The following is a 14,326-nucleotide window of genomic DNA, read 5'->3' on the forward strand; positions in this document are numbered from 1 at the left end:
TTGCAGGTGGTGCAAAAAATCGAGTCTTTTTGTCCTTATTTCTAGGGCAAAAGCTGCACCTATTTCTCCTAACCTGTTCAACGCGATTTTCGGGGAGTATTGTCAGTGGAGTAACAGTTTCAACGTTAGTTGCTTGATCATAAAGTGTGAAACCATATTGAATATGTTTATGAAACGATATCCCACTATTTTTTGAAAATTTATGTTCTCCTTGGCAAGTTCCATGGCTAACTCTGTTGACAACAGTGTGACCGATTGTTTTTTTTTCGGAACATATGAAACCAATGTGATGTCATCGGTAAAGTCAAAACGACTAAATAATTCCTCTCGCTAGCGTGAACGCAAAAATTCTTGCGGTATTTCACGCTTATTTTTTCTAATTGTTCCTGTTAATGTTGTCTTCCAAAAGTCTTTGAGCAAGGGGCACTGACGAAAATAAGTTGTCAGTAATGACACCACGTCCAGTTCCAATAGAAGGAATAATTAGATCAGTCACTACCCTTTCACCTTGGTTTCTCTCTCGTACTTGCTGCTTTCCCATGTATGGTTGTATATTTAAAATATACGACGACTCTACATCAGCAGCAACCCATATTTTTATTCCATATCTGCCGGGCTTACTTTTGATAAAAGCACGAAATTTATCTTGCGATTGTTGAAATCGTAATTGTCTGGTGTTTCTGTCATCAAAGCGAATTTTACTGTATAAATATACGAATGTGTCCCTTGAAATGATCGTAGAAAAAAAGAATTACTTAAAAAGCTGGTTAGATGTCCATATTTCCTTTAGTGGTAGTCTACGGCCATTGCATCTTCTAGAAACTATCAATACGCTGATGAATGCTTCTATTTCCGGTTGGTTGGTGTGGTCTTGATTGTCATTTCTAGAGACCCGATTAGTCTCCACTACTACTTATTTCTTGAATCATCGCTGCAGTCACGAAGAGAGCAAAGGTTTCCTTTATTGTAGTCACATTGCTAGCCTCTGTTCCAAGTCCTGAAGAAGATGTTACGATATTCTGGATTCGCGTTCTGGAATTGTATCGTGGAGTTGAATGCCATTCTAGACCAGATCTTGACATGAACGTGGTGTCTTCTGGTGTAAATTCATCATCTTCGGTTTCTTCATCTTTTGATGAAGAATCGTCAGCTTCGTTATTGATTACATCATTTACGTCGGTGGCATCTGAATCCAACTCTTCAAAGTCGATATCACTGTCAAAAGATTCATCGACATTGACATCATCTTCACATTCGTCTAAAAGTCTTTCTGTATCTTGTCTGGACGACATATCCCAGTATTTTATCACAATTTATACCGCAAAAAAATCACCAAATACGTACATTACAATATACAGAAAATAACAAAGTGTATAATAAATAATACTTCCTACATGAAATAAAAGGTATAGGATGATGGAATTACAAAAATAAAAATAATAAATCAGCTTTGCAAACAACGAAACACGGCAAAAGATAGGGAAACACTGATTTGCCAGCACGTGGCTTTCTCCAGACAATGATTCTTCTGAGAAGGTGATGGTATACCAACAGCATATAGCTTTCTCGTTCTAACTCATTATGGAAACCGACCGTCGACACATTCATAACTTTCGAGTGCGAATGAGCTCAAATGTTATCCTCTATACCTGCCCTTCTTGGAATTGCAAAACTGACGGTCACTCACAAATAATAGATATTTTACCGCAAATTTATATTTTAAACCGTTATACGATTTCGAAATTGACTCGAAACAAATTTTACCTATGTATAATCCTTAATTACAGGATTACATAAAATGTGGGTCTATTAAAGGTAGTAATTAAAAAGTTACAGTGAAAAACAAATTCTTGGGGTACTTTTTGGCCCCCTTTTCGCCCAGGAAGGGTTAAGTTAGGCTATATAAACTCAGAGAAAACACTCTCTATACAATAATTGCACGTGAAATATTCCGACCACGCGTCCGTCATATGCAGGAAAGACTCAAGGCGCGGTGTGCAGTGATAAAAAAAACTCATATTTTCGTGGCAGTTGTGGTTTCGCAGTAATAAGCATCCGTGGGCGACGCCAGCGCCAGTAATGACCGGGCGTCGCGCGACTTATTTAGTACGTGACAACGGCGTCACACCAGTGTGTTCTTCTCGCACTTTTTCATTTCGACTCGGGCCTTGCAATGAGACCACGATCACGTGCGGCGAACAATACATAGGTATGTCTCGCGTGTGATGCTGGATTCGAGGTGAATGCGCACTGCTCCCGCAGAAGCGGATTCTAGAGAACGAACAAATCCAAAAAGTGTGATGTATTTATATGAATCTAGGCTAATAATATATTGTAATAGTAATTTTTAAATAAAGTCCTAAATATGAACATCATGCTAATTTTTTTTTATCATGACGACCACCTGTTTGTAATGACCTTAACAAAACAACTTCACTGGCAGAACCAAACGCGAATCGCTGAAAAAATGTTAAAATAACAAGCGCTCCGCTTAGCAAAGCCGAGCATCTTCGGCGCCTATATGCATACATGCATACTAAAAATCCATCTTTAATTGAACATCACTCTTGATCAGTGTTTCCCACGGTGGGGCGTACGCCCCACCGGTGGGGCATCACGTCTCAGAAGTGGGGCATCACGCTTCAGAGATGGGACAAGTCAGCAATTATCAACTATTCCACACTACTATTTAATTAAAAAAGAGGCCGGTGGGGCATATGCCTTTTGAAAAGACTACGGTGGGGCATGGCACAAGGAAGGTTGGGAAACACTGCTCTTGATGGAAGTATTTTTGCTTGTCCACTTAAGCCTGGCGATAATGATCATATATATTATAGAAAAACTTAGCAGACCTAGAAGGAAAGATAATCGGTCTTTATTTTTAGATTGACGATTTTTTTTGGTGGATCGGGGTCACATTATATACCAAAAATAGTAAGAATAACTGTTTGGTAAGTTCTTAGATTTTATCACACAGTTTCAATAAAACAAATATCGAAACGATGGCTAATGAATTAAGGTCATGAATTTTACAATAGATTACTTCTCTACAAATATTCTGTGCATTCTCCTTCGCCGTTGTACTCTTTACATCAGGGCCGGGTTAAAATTTTAATGTAATATATCACGAGCAGACGTCCAAAAAACGGTACGCTGGTCAAAATCGATTTTTTGCCACATGCACATGTCGACATTGCCTCTTCAATATGTGATATATTCCTACATGCGACGTGTAAAAACATGATATACGCGTTACCCTTTCAAAAGTATATTATAAATTCAAATACAATGATAAATGAGAAGCATCTGTAAGTTAAAAATGATCATCTCAATATTCTGTCAGAAACTGCAATTGAGTCAACGTAGAAAGGCAACGTTCAGACCAAGAACAAAAAAAACCAAGAAACGTGTCATTAAATTTTTAGTGACACGCAAAAAAATTGGAATCATGAATTTACTTCTATACTTTATTTAAGTTTAAATATTTGGTACACCATACAATTTTTAAGGTTACCAGAAAAACAAATTAATCTTAAATTTATATATCAATCATGTTTAAAAGTACCCTAATTATTTTGCTAAGAAAAGTTTAATTTTATTTTAAATTACTCAAATTTAAAGTATTATAATTGCATAAAGTTCATTTTTAACTATTTTTGTTAACCAAAATATTATAATTAAATTATTAAGCGTCAGTTTCTTAAGCTAATGTCAAAGAATTTGCGCTTATATATAGTATGTCGTAGTTTTTTTTTGTTAGAAGTAATGCAGTTAGTATTATTAATTATAATTGCTAAGATTTACCAAATCTTACGAATTTATAGCAAGGTGGTTAATTAAAAGTATATACTTTAATTTGAAATAGGTATAAGTAGATTATCATATACAAAATAAATATAGCAAATTGGCACATTCTTTCCATGTATTTAATCATTGACCGTGTATTTGTAAAATTAGAGCAAGCTCACAAAACTATTAGATTATTCATAAATCAGCGGATAATTTTATGTTTTATTTAAATAACTCATTTTACAATTACCTTTTTTAGGTTTATATATTTTATTACAGTAAAAATATACATATATATTGCAAATTTTTTACCCCCATTTTATCTATTCTTATCACTCAAAATATGTTAAGATAACTTTAAATAAGAAAACGCAATTTTCTTATGAATTAAGAGCCACCATGACGCATTAGATAAACATGTCAAGTCATCATGATTAAATTCAAAAACATATATTTGTATAAAACTTAAGGACTTTATTGCAAAAGTCCTCGTTGATATAATATGACGACAATGTTTATCTTTGCTCTTTAAGAAACGCTAATCCTACTAAGGCTTTCAATACAAAAGTGTTTTAAATAACAGTATTATTATTTTTTCTTGATATGTATTTTATTAGTGTAACTAGAAATTTTCTAATTTTTATAATCGCGACTTAAAAACAGGGACTAGAAAATATCAGTGATGTTCTAACATCGATTATTTATATATTGATGATATTATTCCGTTTAAAATCTCATATAAAAACAAGATCAAGTTACAATTTTATAGCTGTTCTATTGCTAGTCCACATCCTCTGTAAAAAATACAGAAAAAAAACATTTTTAATTTCTTAAAAATAATTATTAACTTTAATTTGGAATAATTAACTAGCTTTGAACAAAGGTTTATGTTTTATGAAATGAAATAGATCTCATATATACAAAAGGTTCAAAGGTTTATGTTTTATGAAATGAAATAGATCTAAGGGTGTCACATTTTTACAAAAAAAAATTACGAATGTGCAAATCAACACAATCCGGCTGCATACTCAAAAAATTTAAAGTATGCAGCCATTATCAAATACTAAGCCAGATTAAAGTTTAAATAATGTGTTTATTTATTTTTTATTAAAGATCTATTTCTTCATTTTTTTAAATAAAAATATAATAAATGTGCTTTTTTTAATAATAATACTTTAGATTCCTGGGATTCTACGATTTTTTCCCGGGATTAAAAATCCTCAAAAACAGCACCCACTACCAACAACTCTTTGTTTAACTAAATTGTTATTATTTATTGGTTTCTATTGTATTAGGGTACTTATTCGATAAGAATAATGATAAGATAACAATCATGATAGGATAAAAAATGTATAAAACATTAGAATTTTGATAAAATTCAATAACAAATTTTAAAATATTAATATTAGATACTTCTGATTTATTTTAAATAATGAATAAATATAATAATACACAAACTTAAGTTAAACATACAGAAAGTTTATAAAAACATTAAAAATACACAAAGTTATAAATAAAGAGTCATATTAATTTGACCGCAAAACAATTTGAAGAAGCTTTTATTTTTTACTTAAATATTTTAATGTAAACTAATTTAATATATTTTTTTTAAGATGCACGATAATTTTAATTTATACAGCTACTAATTATTATTATATGTTATTCATTTTCAGGATCAACACAGCACAAAAAAAGACTACATATAAAAACCTAGACAAAACATAATAAACTAAGACAGAAAATATCTATTTGTGTGCACATTTTAAAAACGAATTACCCTTAGGTTTCCATGTATTCATTATATTAAGCGTTATCTCCGAAAATTCATTTGCACTTCAATAAAAATCCAATAATAAAACTATTAGGATAGCTTTTCACATTTTGAAAACAAAACAATATCTACCTAGTATGCCTTCCATATTAGTGTTCTAATTCTAAAATTTTGGCGCAGCTGTTTACTTTTGTTAACAAAATATAAGTTTCCCTATGTATATGTATATATTACTTAATACCACATCTAGTCCTGCTGGCGGCTGTTTTGCGCTAAACTCCTATGTTTTTGCACATCAATCTGACTGAAGAGAATAGATCTGTCCCTATCTACTACGTTAACGCTCTTATGTACCACCGTTCGTCGAACTTTAGAGAATAATACTATTACAGACAGGCAAAAGCTTCAATTTTAAACAAAATAGAAAATAAGTTAAATTGTTAATATAATTATATAAGAAAAAAATCTTGAAAATAAATAGCCAATTTTATAACGCACATTTTTTTAATACTCCTTTTTTATATTCTCTTCTCTTCGTGTTGTATTTAATAATAATTCAACAAATTCAATATCGATGTGTAGTATTCTTTAAAATATTAAGCCTAATGAGTGTACATTTGTAGTTAGGAATTGTGAAGAGTCACTAGATTGCGCGTCGCTGAGGGTCTACGCCCCTGGATAATGTGCTCCAAAACTGTGTTGCCAATAACGTGTTTACTAGTGTTTCTCTCATATATAATGTTATTATAGATTTTTTCAATTTAAATAAAGTTTTGTGCTCAATATAAAATAGCTTAAAATACGTCTGATCCTCACAGTATGTTATCTATAGTCGTTAAAATATTTTTCTTTATAAAATACATACATTTATTTTTATTTGGAATTTAAGATCCACTCGCACGTTCAAACACACATATATTACGTTTACTCTCAAACCACAACACTTAAGATAAAGCATTGAATACTAAACTCGCCGAGCTTTAAATATCGAACGTGCAATCACAATTTTGCTCACATGAACCCTGTACGTGTTTCAAGTTTGATTTCTGTTCGAACAAACCAATCTTTCGCAGGTTCGATTTTTTTGGCTTCTCTTTGTTAATCGGTTCGAATGAGTATGTTATATATATATTATGTATTATACTTGTGTATGTGGCAAGGCTAGACTTTTCAGAGAGTTTATCCCCTCTCGAGCGGAAAAATAATATTTATTTATGAACGTACGTGTGTGATATAATACAATGTTTGCGGCTGACGTCCCGGGGGATGGACGTTTGGTGTTGACGCCTAGACGCAGGGGTGAAGATTTTCCACCCCTTGCGGTTACCAGGGCTGTTTATCACACAAGGTTGCGAAAAACGCTTGCGAATGGTTTTGCGAAAATGCGGAAGTCGCATTGTCCGGCTTCCGATCTATCTCCGTATTACTTTCCGACCCGATGGGTTTTTTTCTGGGATTTGGAAAAATTGATAGATGGTTTGACGTTTTGGGATATAAATAGAATAATAATATATTTTTTTTAATATCTAATAGAGACCTCACGCGATCGATTTTTATTAAAATTACTTGTGAAGAATGACAGAAATAATATACTATAAATAATTGACTTTTATCTTTCTTAATAAAGAGAAAGTACTTTTAAGATAAGGACGCTTAGAATATTGAAAGCAGTTAATCGTATGGCGTATGCTGATAACCTATATAGCGTAAGCTGGTTATAATGGCAAGATTTGCGGCTATATATTGTGTATCAGATGACCATGGCCCAGATGAAAGCTTAAGCGCCACACCTAACTGAGTAAGCAGGAAAATATATTTCATGCAAATCAGATCTTCAAGACGTAGCAATCAAAACTCAAGTTAAACGATTTGAACGATCTTTTTTCATAAAAAAACCGCTCGGGTATGGAAAAAAGCGTGATGATATTTGTTTGCGTCTACGTTATCAAACGCAGCAATCTATCGGGATACGAGGCCAAATTGAAATCTTCTATGTAAATTTCATCCTAAAAGCTCGTCGTCCCGTACGTACTTTAGCCGAAATGAAACAGTCAATTCGTTTCGTTCCCCGGACGACAAACTCGCACTTTATTTAATAATGTCGCCGATAAAATAAAAGCACATAGATAGACAAATGGGATAGACAAGATGAAATGTTGAGGTTTTCCAAAATACCAAATCCGACCGTGAATTTCTCTCTGCGCTGGGAAAAAATAAAATCGAGACATCGATAATGCCGGATAATGCTCGGGGAATAAATTGAAATACAACAAGAAAACATAGACGTAATAAATTATGGCAATGGAATTATATAAATCGCAGGATTATGTATGGATATTGTGCGAACGTGGAGGTGAAAGTGGGTGGTAGCTTTGAGAGCCAAACATAACTGTCATACGGAAAATTGAATTTTGTCTTGGAAAAAAAAAATATTTTTTAAAATCATACTAATTCACAAGGGATATTCGAGAAGTAAAGATACAAATCCAGAAAATATGTATTTTATTTTAATATTGACTTATAAAACCTTTTACTTATAATACTGAATTTATTTTTCCAGCATCATAGATATCTCGCGCCTCCTTTTTTTATCAATAATAATTCTGTACCTTGATATCAGAACATCTCTTGAATCTCTCGTACGGTGAGCTCTAGTGCCATGAAATTTGCAGTCTATTATATCTGTATTTTCATTTCAACCATAAGCTACAGAAATTTAACTATCAAATACAAGAAACAAATCAGATCAACACAAATTTTTCAGTGACAACAGATGTCCTTTAATTTTTTTAATATATATATATTTATTTATTTATTTAGATTTAATTAAGACAATCATGAGAAATCGTAGAAATAATCTGATGGCATATTGAATCAAGGAAATAACACAGTATGACACTTTCCGACGCTAAAGGTCAGACAGTTGACGGAAGCCTATCTCCATAGAGAATCTATGGAGATGGGCTTGTAGAGAGAATAAATTCGCAACAGATCGAATGTATCTAATCCGCTTTAAATCACTTACATACTGACGAAAACTTTAATTTGTAACTGCCGTATTTATGTCAATAATAAATAACCTGAAGCAGAGGGACAAAGTTGGACCCTGAAGAACTCCCAAAGGGATGAAATATTATTTCGACAATCGGTCATCGTAGGTTACGAACTGTATTCAATCGCTCATATAACTGGGTTAATTATCGGAGTTAAATATAATATAAAATAAATAGCAACTAGAGGAGCTAAATAATATTTTAAAAACCATGTCGCTGATATACTATATTAAGTCAGAGCGATTACTTAGTAATGCAATCTATATGTTTAATTGAAAAGGTCGAAACAGTTCCGTATTAACAATCTTACAGATATCTAGGCTCAATTATAAATTCACGTGGCCTTTTAAGCATTCAGTTTTAATTGAATTTCGAAAACTTTATCCGAGCAGAGCCGCTACTAAAAGCTCTGTAAATAAAATAAATGAACCAATGAAAAGGTTGAAACGTCGTGAGAGACGAAACACTTTTATATTACTCGCTCAGGTCAATACTACATCTTAATAGAGATTTAGGAGAAACGTTGTTTTGGATTAAGATTTTATTAAAGCTGCTGTTTCTAAATGATATATGTTATAAATGTGGACATATACACAGGGCTGCCGAGAGAGGGGGAGAGAGGACAAATTCCCGGGGTCCGTTCTTAAGGGGCCCAACTCTGGAAAAAATCATAACAAGAATATATTTATAAAAAAAGTAAATCAAATCAAATAATAAATCTGAACTAAACTATAGTGGTAGGTGCTAGTAAAATTATATGATTTCAATTTTTCTATATGTAGTAAAATATCATATATATTTACATACTTATCATTATTTATTTACATTCGATATAAATGTTACAGCAAATATGTATTTTTTTGGGAAAGTTACATTTTCACTAGTTAAGTCCAAATATATGTTCATCAGTAGATATATATTTCTACTATCGAAAATATAATTGAACTAATAGGCGCTAATATGCTGCTATGAAACTCAATTTGACAGTTGCGAAACGTACATTTACTGTTCAAACCCAAACCTAACCCAATTAAAGTTTTAAAACTAATTATATGTCGTAGTGGGAACGCTCCTTACCGAGCGTTCCCACTGCGACGGCGACGGACTTTTTTGGCTTCAAGACAATTTTTGTAGAACGCTTGTGCAATATCAGCTAAAATATCCTATTTTGTAAGATTGCTTTATTGTGCATTGCATCGCGCTGCAACGAGTCACTCACCCCAAGTCTGAGCGATAAGATCAAAATATATTATCTTGTAGGTAATAAATAAAAAGGAGAGGTGTACATTCTAACCGAAGTAAGGACACGCCGGCTAGCAGATTTCCCTGTGGAAATTGATAGTTGAAAGACATTTTCTAGCTGTCAGTCGTGTAAATAAGTTTGCGGATCGACCCCGCTCGCACGTACTCGCCGCCTCTCTAAATATCATTTCATTTTCAACCAACGAAGAAAATAGGAAAATATTTCATATCTTTTAAAATCAGATATCGAAAGACAAATATTGACTTTTTCCGAGCAATGATTCGCCGATATTCCCCAGCAACAGTTTGCCGTAGGCAGCGAACCGCAAACTTTTTTTCGACGGCGTTGCCAATTTTTCGTGCGGAAATTTTTCTCGAATCGTCTGCTGGAATTTTCTTTACACTTTTATCTATCGCACAACATTTCCCTTTCAAATTATTTTTATCGAAACCTTGTCAGCGTTATTTCTTTTTGCATCGTAAAAAATCTCATACGAAGGAAGGTATAACTTAGATTCGATAATATGGAACCTCAAAACGATTAATAAATTCTTATTATTATGAAGGAATCAAAGAAAATTACAAATTTATTTGGATATGAAGGAACGAGGATTTTTCGTCTCAATATTTTAATTAGTTTATCTTAGAAGTAGTTAGATATAATTCACTTAAAAAACACATATTATCAGTCCACTGAGAAACGTCTTAAAATTATAAGAAATTTCAGAAAGTAATCAATCAAAAATATATTTAAGTTTATTTGCATTAAGAGATACATTGAATAATGTACACAAAACTATAAATAAAATACATTTTTTATTAAGTTATATTTATTTAATATGAAATAAAAAATGCAAAACCTTAAAAAGACTTAAGGAAAAATTTAATATGTAAATGCAAAAAACTATCAAACGTTTTTACTTAAGTATTCTTAATCTTTTTTTATGAAAAGTTGTGGTATATATATGTTTATGGTAAAATATAATAAAACATCTTAAAAAATATTGTAAATAATTAAATTTCATAATTTAAATATTTCAAGTTCAATCTTAAGAAAAGCTTAAGACAAGCTGCCGAAACTCTAAATATAAAGAAACCTTTAATGTTTGTTATATTTTTTAGAAGGCAACGTAAAAGCACTATATTAGTTAGTCTTACAAAAAAACACGTATGCCTGGGTATTAAACTAACCATTGTCGATACAAGAATAAAAGGATTATATAGTATTTGTTTTTTTTGCCATACTCAAGTCAAATAAATCGTTTGGGAAAAAAGGTTATTTGTTTTTTTGTCGATTTCCAAATAATCCTTTGCGGCGATCGTAAATTCACACTTGAATATATTTATACTCTATGGGCAATTTGCGGTCCAAATTTGACCTTTCGCCCCCTACACTCTTAACAGTTAGCCCCGTAATAAAACGAAACAAATATGCGGTCCGAACGTGATGTATGTTTGCTGAATATTACATGTAGCACTTTGCTGGCCGCAATTTATGAATGGCCGCGTCGGACCGCAAGCCGGTGATTGTTGGCAAGCCCTGATCGTTCCCGGAGTCCGGATGAGCATGAGACGAGGGTACTTCGTCTGAAAACCAACTAGAGAAACTCTCAAAACCGAGTGATTAGCATTCACGCACGTGTGCAAACTTAAGATTTTTTATAAATTAATACTCTAGTACCTAGGGTTGTCCGCTACATTCTGACTCTATACTTTTATAGCAACATTAATAATGAAATAAATTAATACTTCAAAGCGAGGTCTTTGGAGTCAAAACTTAACTGACGTTTTTATTGACAAAGCTCCAATAAACACATATATTTCTAAAACTAGTAAATGAAGTGTATATTAACTTTTATTTACTTTAAGAGCCATAATTTACAGCAATAATATGGTCTATTGTACATTATAAGACTTCTAATATTATTATTTATTTTTTCGCTACAGTTTTCCATGTTTGTTTTATCTATATATATCATTTTCAACATAATATTTATCAATTTAAGTAAATTTTTTTTTTTAAATCCTAATAAGTAAATATATTTTTTTTTAAATCTTTTTTTAAATAAGTTATAACTAACGTTTATAATTTTTTCAAAATTTTGACACGCAGTAGTAACAACTGTTAATTGAAAACTTGATTTGTGCAAAAAAATATAAGGAGCTCTTGACATTTTTCGTAAGAATAGATTTTAGATTAGCGATGATTTAAACTTCCTGAAATTTGCATTCAATACTTAACAAACATTTTTAACGCCTGTATATATTTTGGGTATTCCCCATTAAATTAATACTTCCCATAATATATATGGTTTTTTCCTATATTTTATTTTTTTCTCTTAAATTGAAAAGTTTTTAAATTTTTTATTATAAAATTATAATCATTACCGTTTAATTTTATATTTTTATTTTTCATCAAGCTTATAACAAATTGTGAACACAAAAATGGTTATAAACTACATGTACAGTATACATAATAAGTATACATAACATGTATAGTATATATAATAAGAATGTTTGAAAAATATGTATATTATTGAAATAAGGGTAATTAAAATTAATAAAAATTGAATGTGTTGGTTTTTACATTACCAGAACATCTGTTATACACGTATGTAATAAAATATATAACCATGATCAATTAAACTTGCTATGAAATTCGTTTTAATTGACTTTTAAAATAGTTTTTCATTAACTGATAAAACTAAAGACTAAAACGGAATATTGAGATATTTTTTTCTAACAAATCAATTACCTAATTTGGTACCTTAAAAATAATACCTACATAGGCAAACGTAACAGAAAGAGCTATTCAATCAATGCTTATAATGCCAGTCACGACTGTTACCTTGGTTGCGAATGAAAACAAAGCAACGAACTAAACTACAAGCTGAAAAGGTAACCATATATATATACCATTTCAATCACTTTAAAAATAAATTAAAATAAACAATTACTTGTTTATAATTAACTACGTCCACTTAAAATAAAATTAAGCACCCTGAGATTCTATTTTTTTTTTTTTTAATATTTATACAATAAATACATATAATGTTTTTTAAGGTTTGTAAATTCTAGGGGTGTGTGACTTCGTAGCCAGTGAGATTCGGGGTGGAGTAACAGACTATAAACGGCAAGATGTTTTCTCCGAGCGGTGGTGGAAAAGCTGGCGGAGGGTTGATGTCAGTGAAAGATCCTCAGAGTTGTGATCGGTGTGGCAACGACAGTATATTCTCCCCACAGTGGAGGAGAAGCTGGCGGGGGGGTTGGCTGCTGGTGACTGCCTTTTTCTCATCGGAGTCCAGGCTTAAGTATCCAGGGCTAAACAGCTTGCGGACCAATCGCAATTATGCAGCGATCATTCAGCCAATCACTGCAGTCGATTTTTAGAACGGCGATGGGCATTGTCTAAAGTCGTATTGCAAAGAATCATCAATTATGCTCAATTGCATTGACGGGTTTGCTCATGAACAAGAGCCACCAATTGTCGTTAAAATTGTGTTCTTTTGTAATTAAATGTGACGGGAGGTGAATGAGAATGTCATTAAAGAATTGATGGAGGAACATGACTAGTAACTGGCCATCGAAGAACCAATAGATCTGCTTCGCGAGCAACAGTACAAGGTAGAGTAGATCTCGTCTGAGGAGAAGAAAAAATAAATAGAAAAACTCCTTACTTTAAATAGATAAGGTATATCTGTAAAATGTAAAAAACAGGGTAAAACTTTGTGAAAAAGCATCACCTTAGTAAGGCTGTAAATATATATTTTCAGTGATATGTTTCATTTTTGCCTCATTCTCCAAAGGAGGCAAAAGCAAGTGTCATCGGATAAGTTTTACACGTCACAAAAAATAAAAAGATTTCATTTAGCAATCAGTAATAAACAGCAGTTTTGGGAAACCTAACCACATAGCGCGACATATACAACAGTACCGACAGGCGCCGAGATGGGCTCCACGTTGTTAAATCCCGTCACGGTGCAGAACCGGATCGGTTGAATAATTTAATTAGTGATTTAGTTCGACTGCTGACTGTTGGCACATACCTTTGGGGCCCGTTTGTTGAGCTCGCCCCCTCGCCGGGTGCCCGCCCATTTGTCATGTCAGTCGCCCATCCGCCCACCTGAAAACAAATTCAATTTAACTTGATTAAATTGATTTGACAGTTTTTTAATACCAAAAGAAAAATTAGGTTCTAAGTAGCTATGTATGTAGCTTAACGGATTGACGGCAGTCAATTGACAGGTGAAATATTTATTTGCCTCGCTATCTTGCACCCCAACTTATGGGATAGTTTTCATAAGACGCTCGATCTATCATGTGTACGCTTCTAGTGCTACTTCATATACGTATAACTTGATTTATTTTATATTTGTAACAAATGCCTCTGACAAGTTTTGACTCAGTATGGCAAATTAAAAAAGAAACTTTAATATAAAAAAATATAAACTAATCCATCATCTAGAATTAA

General features: G+C 32.4%; 1 long non-coding RNA gene across 1 annotated transcript in view; it reads right to left on the reverse strand.

The window, feature by feature from the left end:
- LOC148235699 (uncharacterized) overlaps positions 1 to 13,976 on the reverse strand; it is a 29,889-nt gene extending 15,913 nt beyond the window's left edge. The window contains exon 1 of the long non-coding RNA XR_015809305.1: positions 13,902 to 13,976. This is a non-coding gene — a long non-coding RNA (uncharacterized LOC148235699). The remainder of the gene's footprint in view (positions 1 to 13,901) is intronic.
- Between the last annotated feature and the right edge of the window lie 350 nt (positions 13,977 to 14,326).

The sequence above is a fragment of the Plectrocnemia conspersa genome, unplaced genomic scaffold, assembly GCF_051122295.1.
Source record: "Plectrocnemia conspersa isolate PC_06_02 unplaced genomic scaffold, ASM5112229v1 ptg000004l, whole genome shotgun sequence".
Classification (NCBI taxonomy): domain Eukaryota; kingdom Metazoa; phylum Arthropoda; class Insecta; order Trichoptera; family Polycentropodidae; genus Plectrocnemia; species Plectrocnemia conspersa.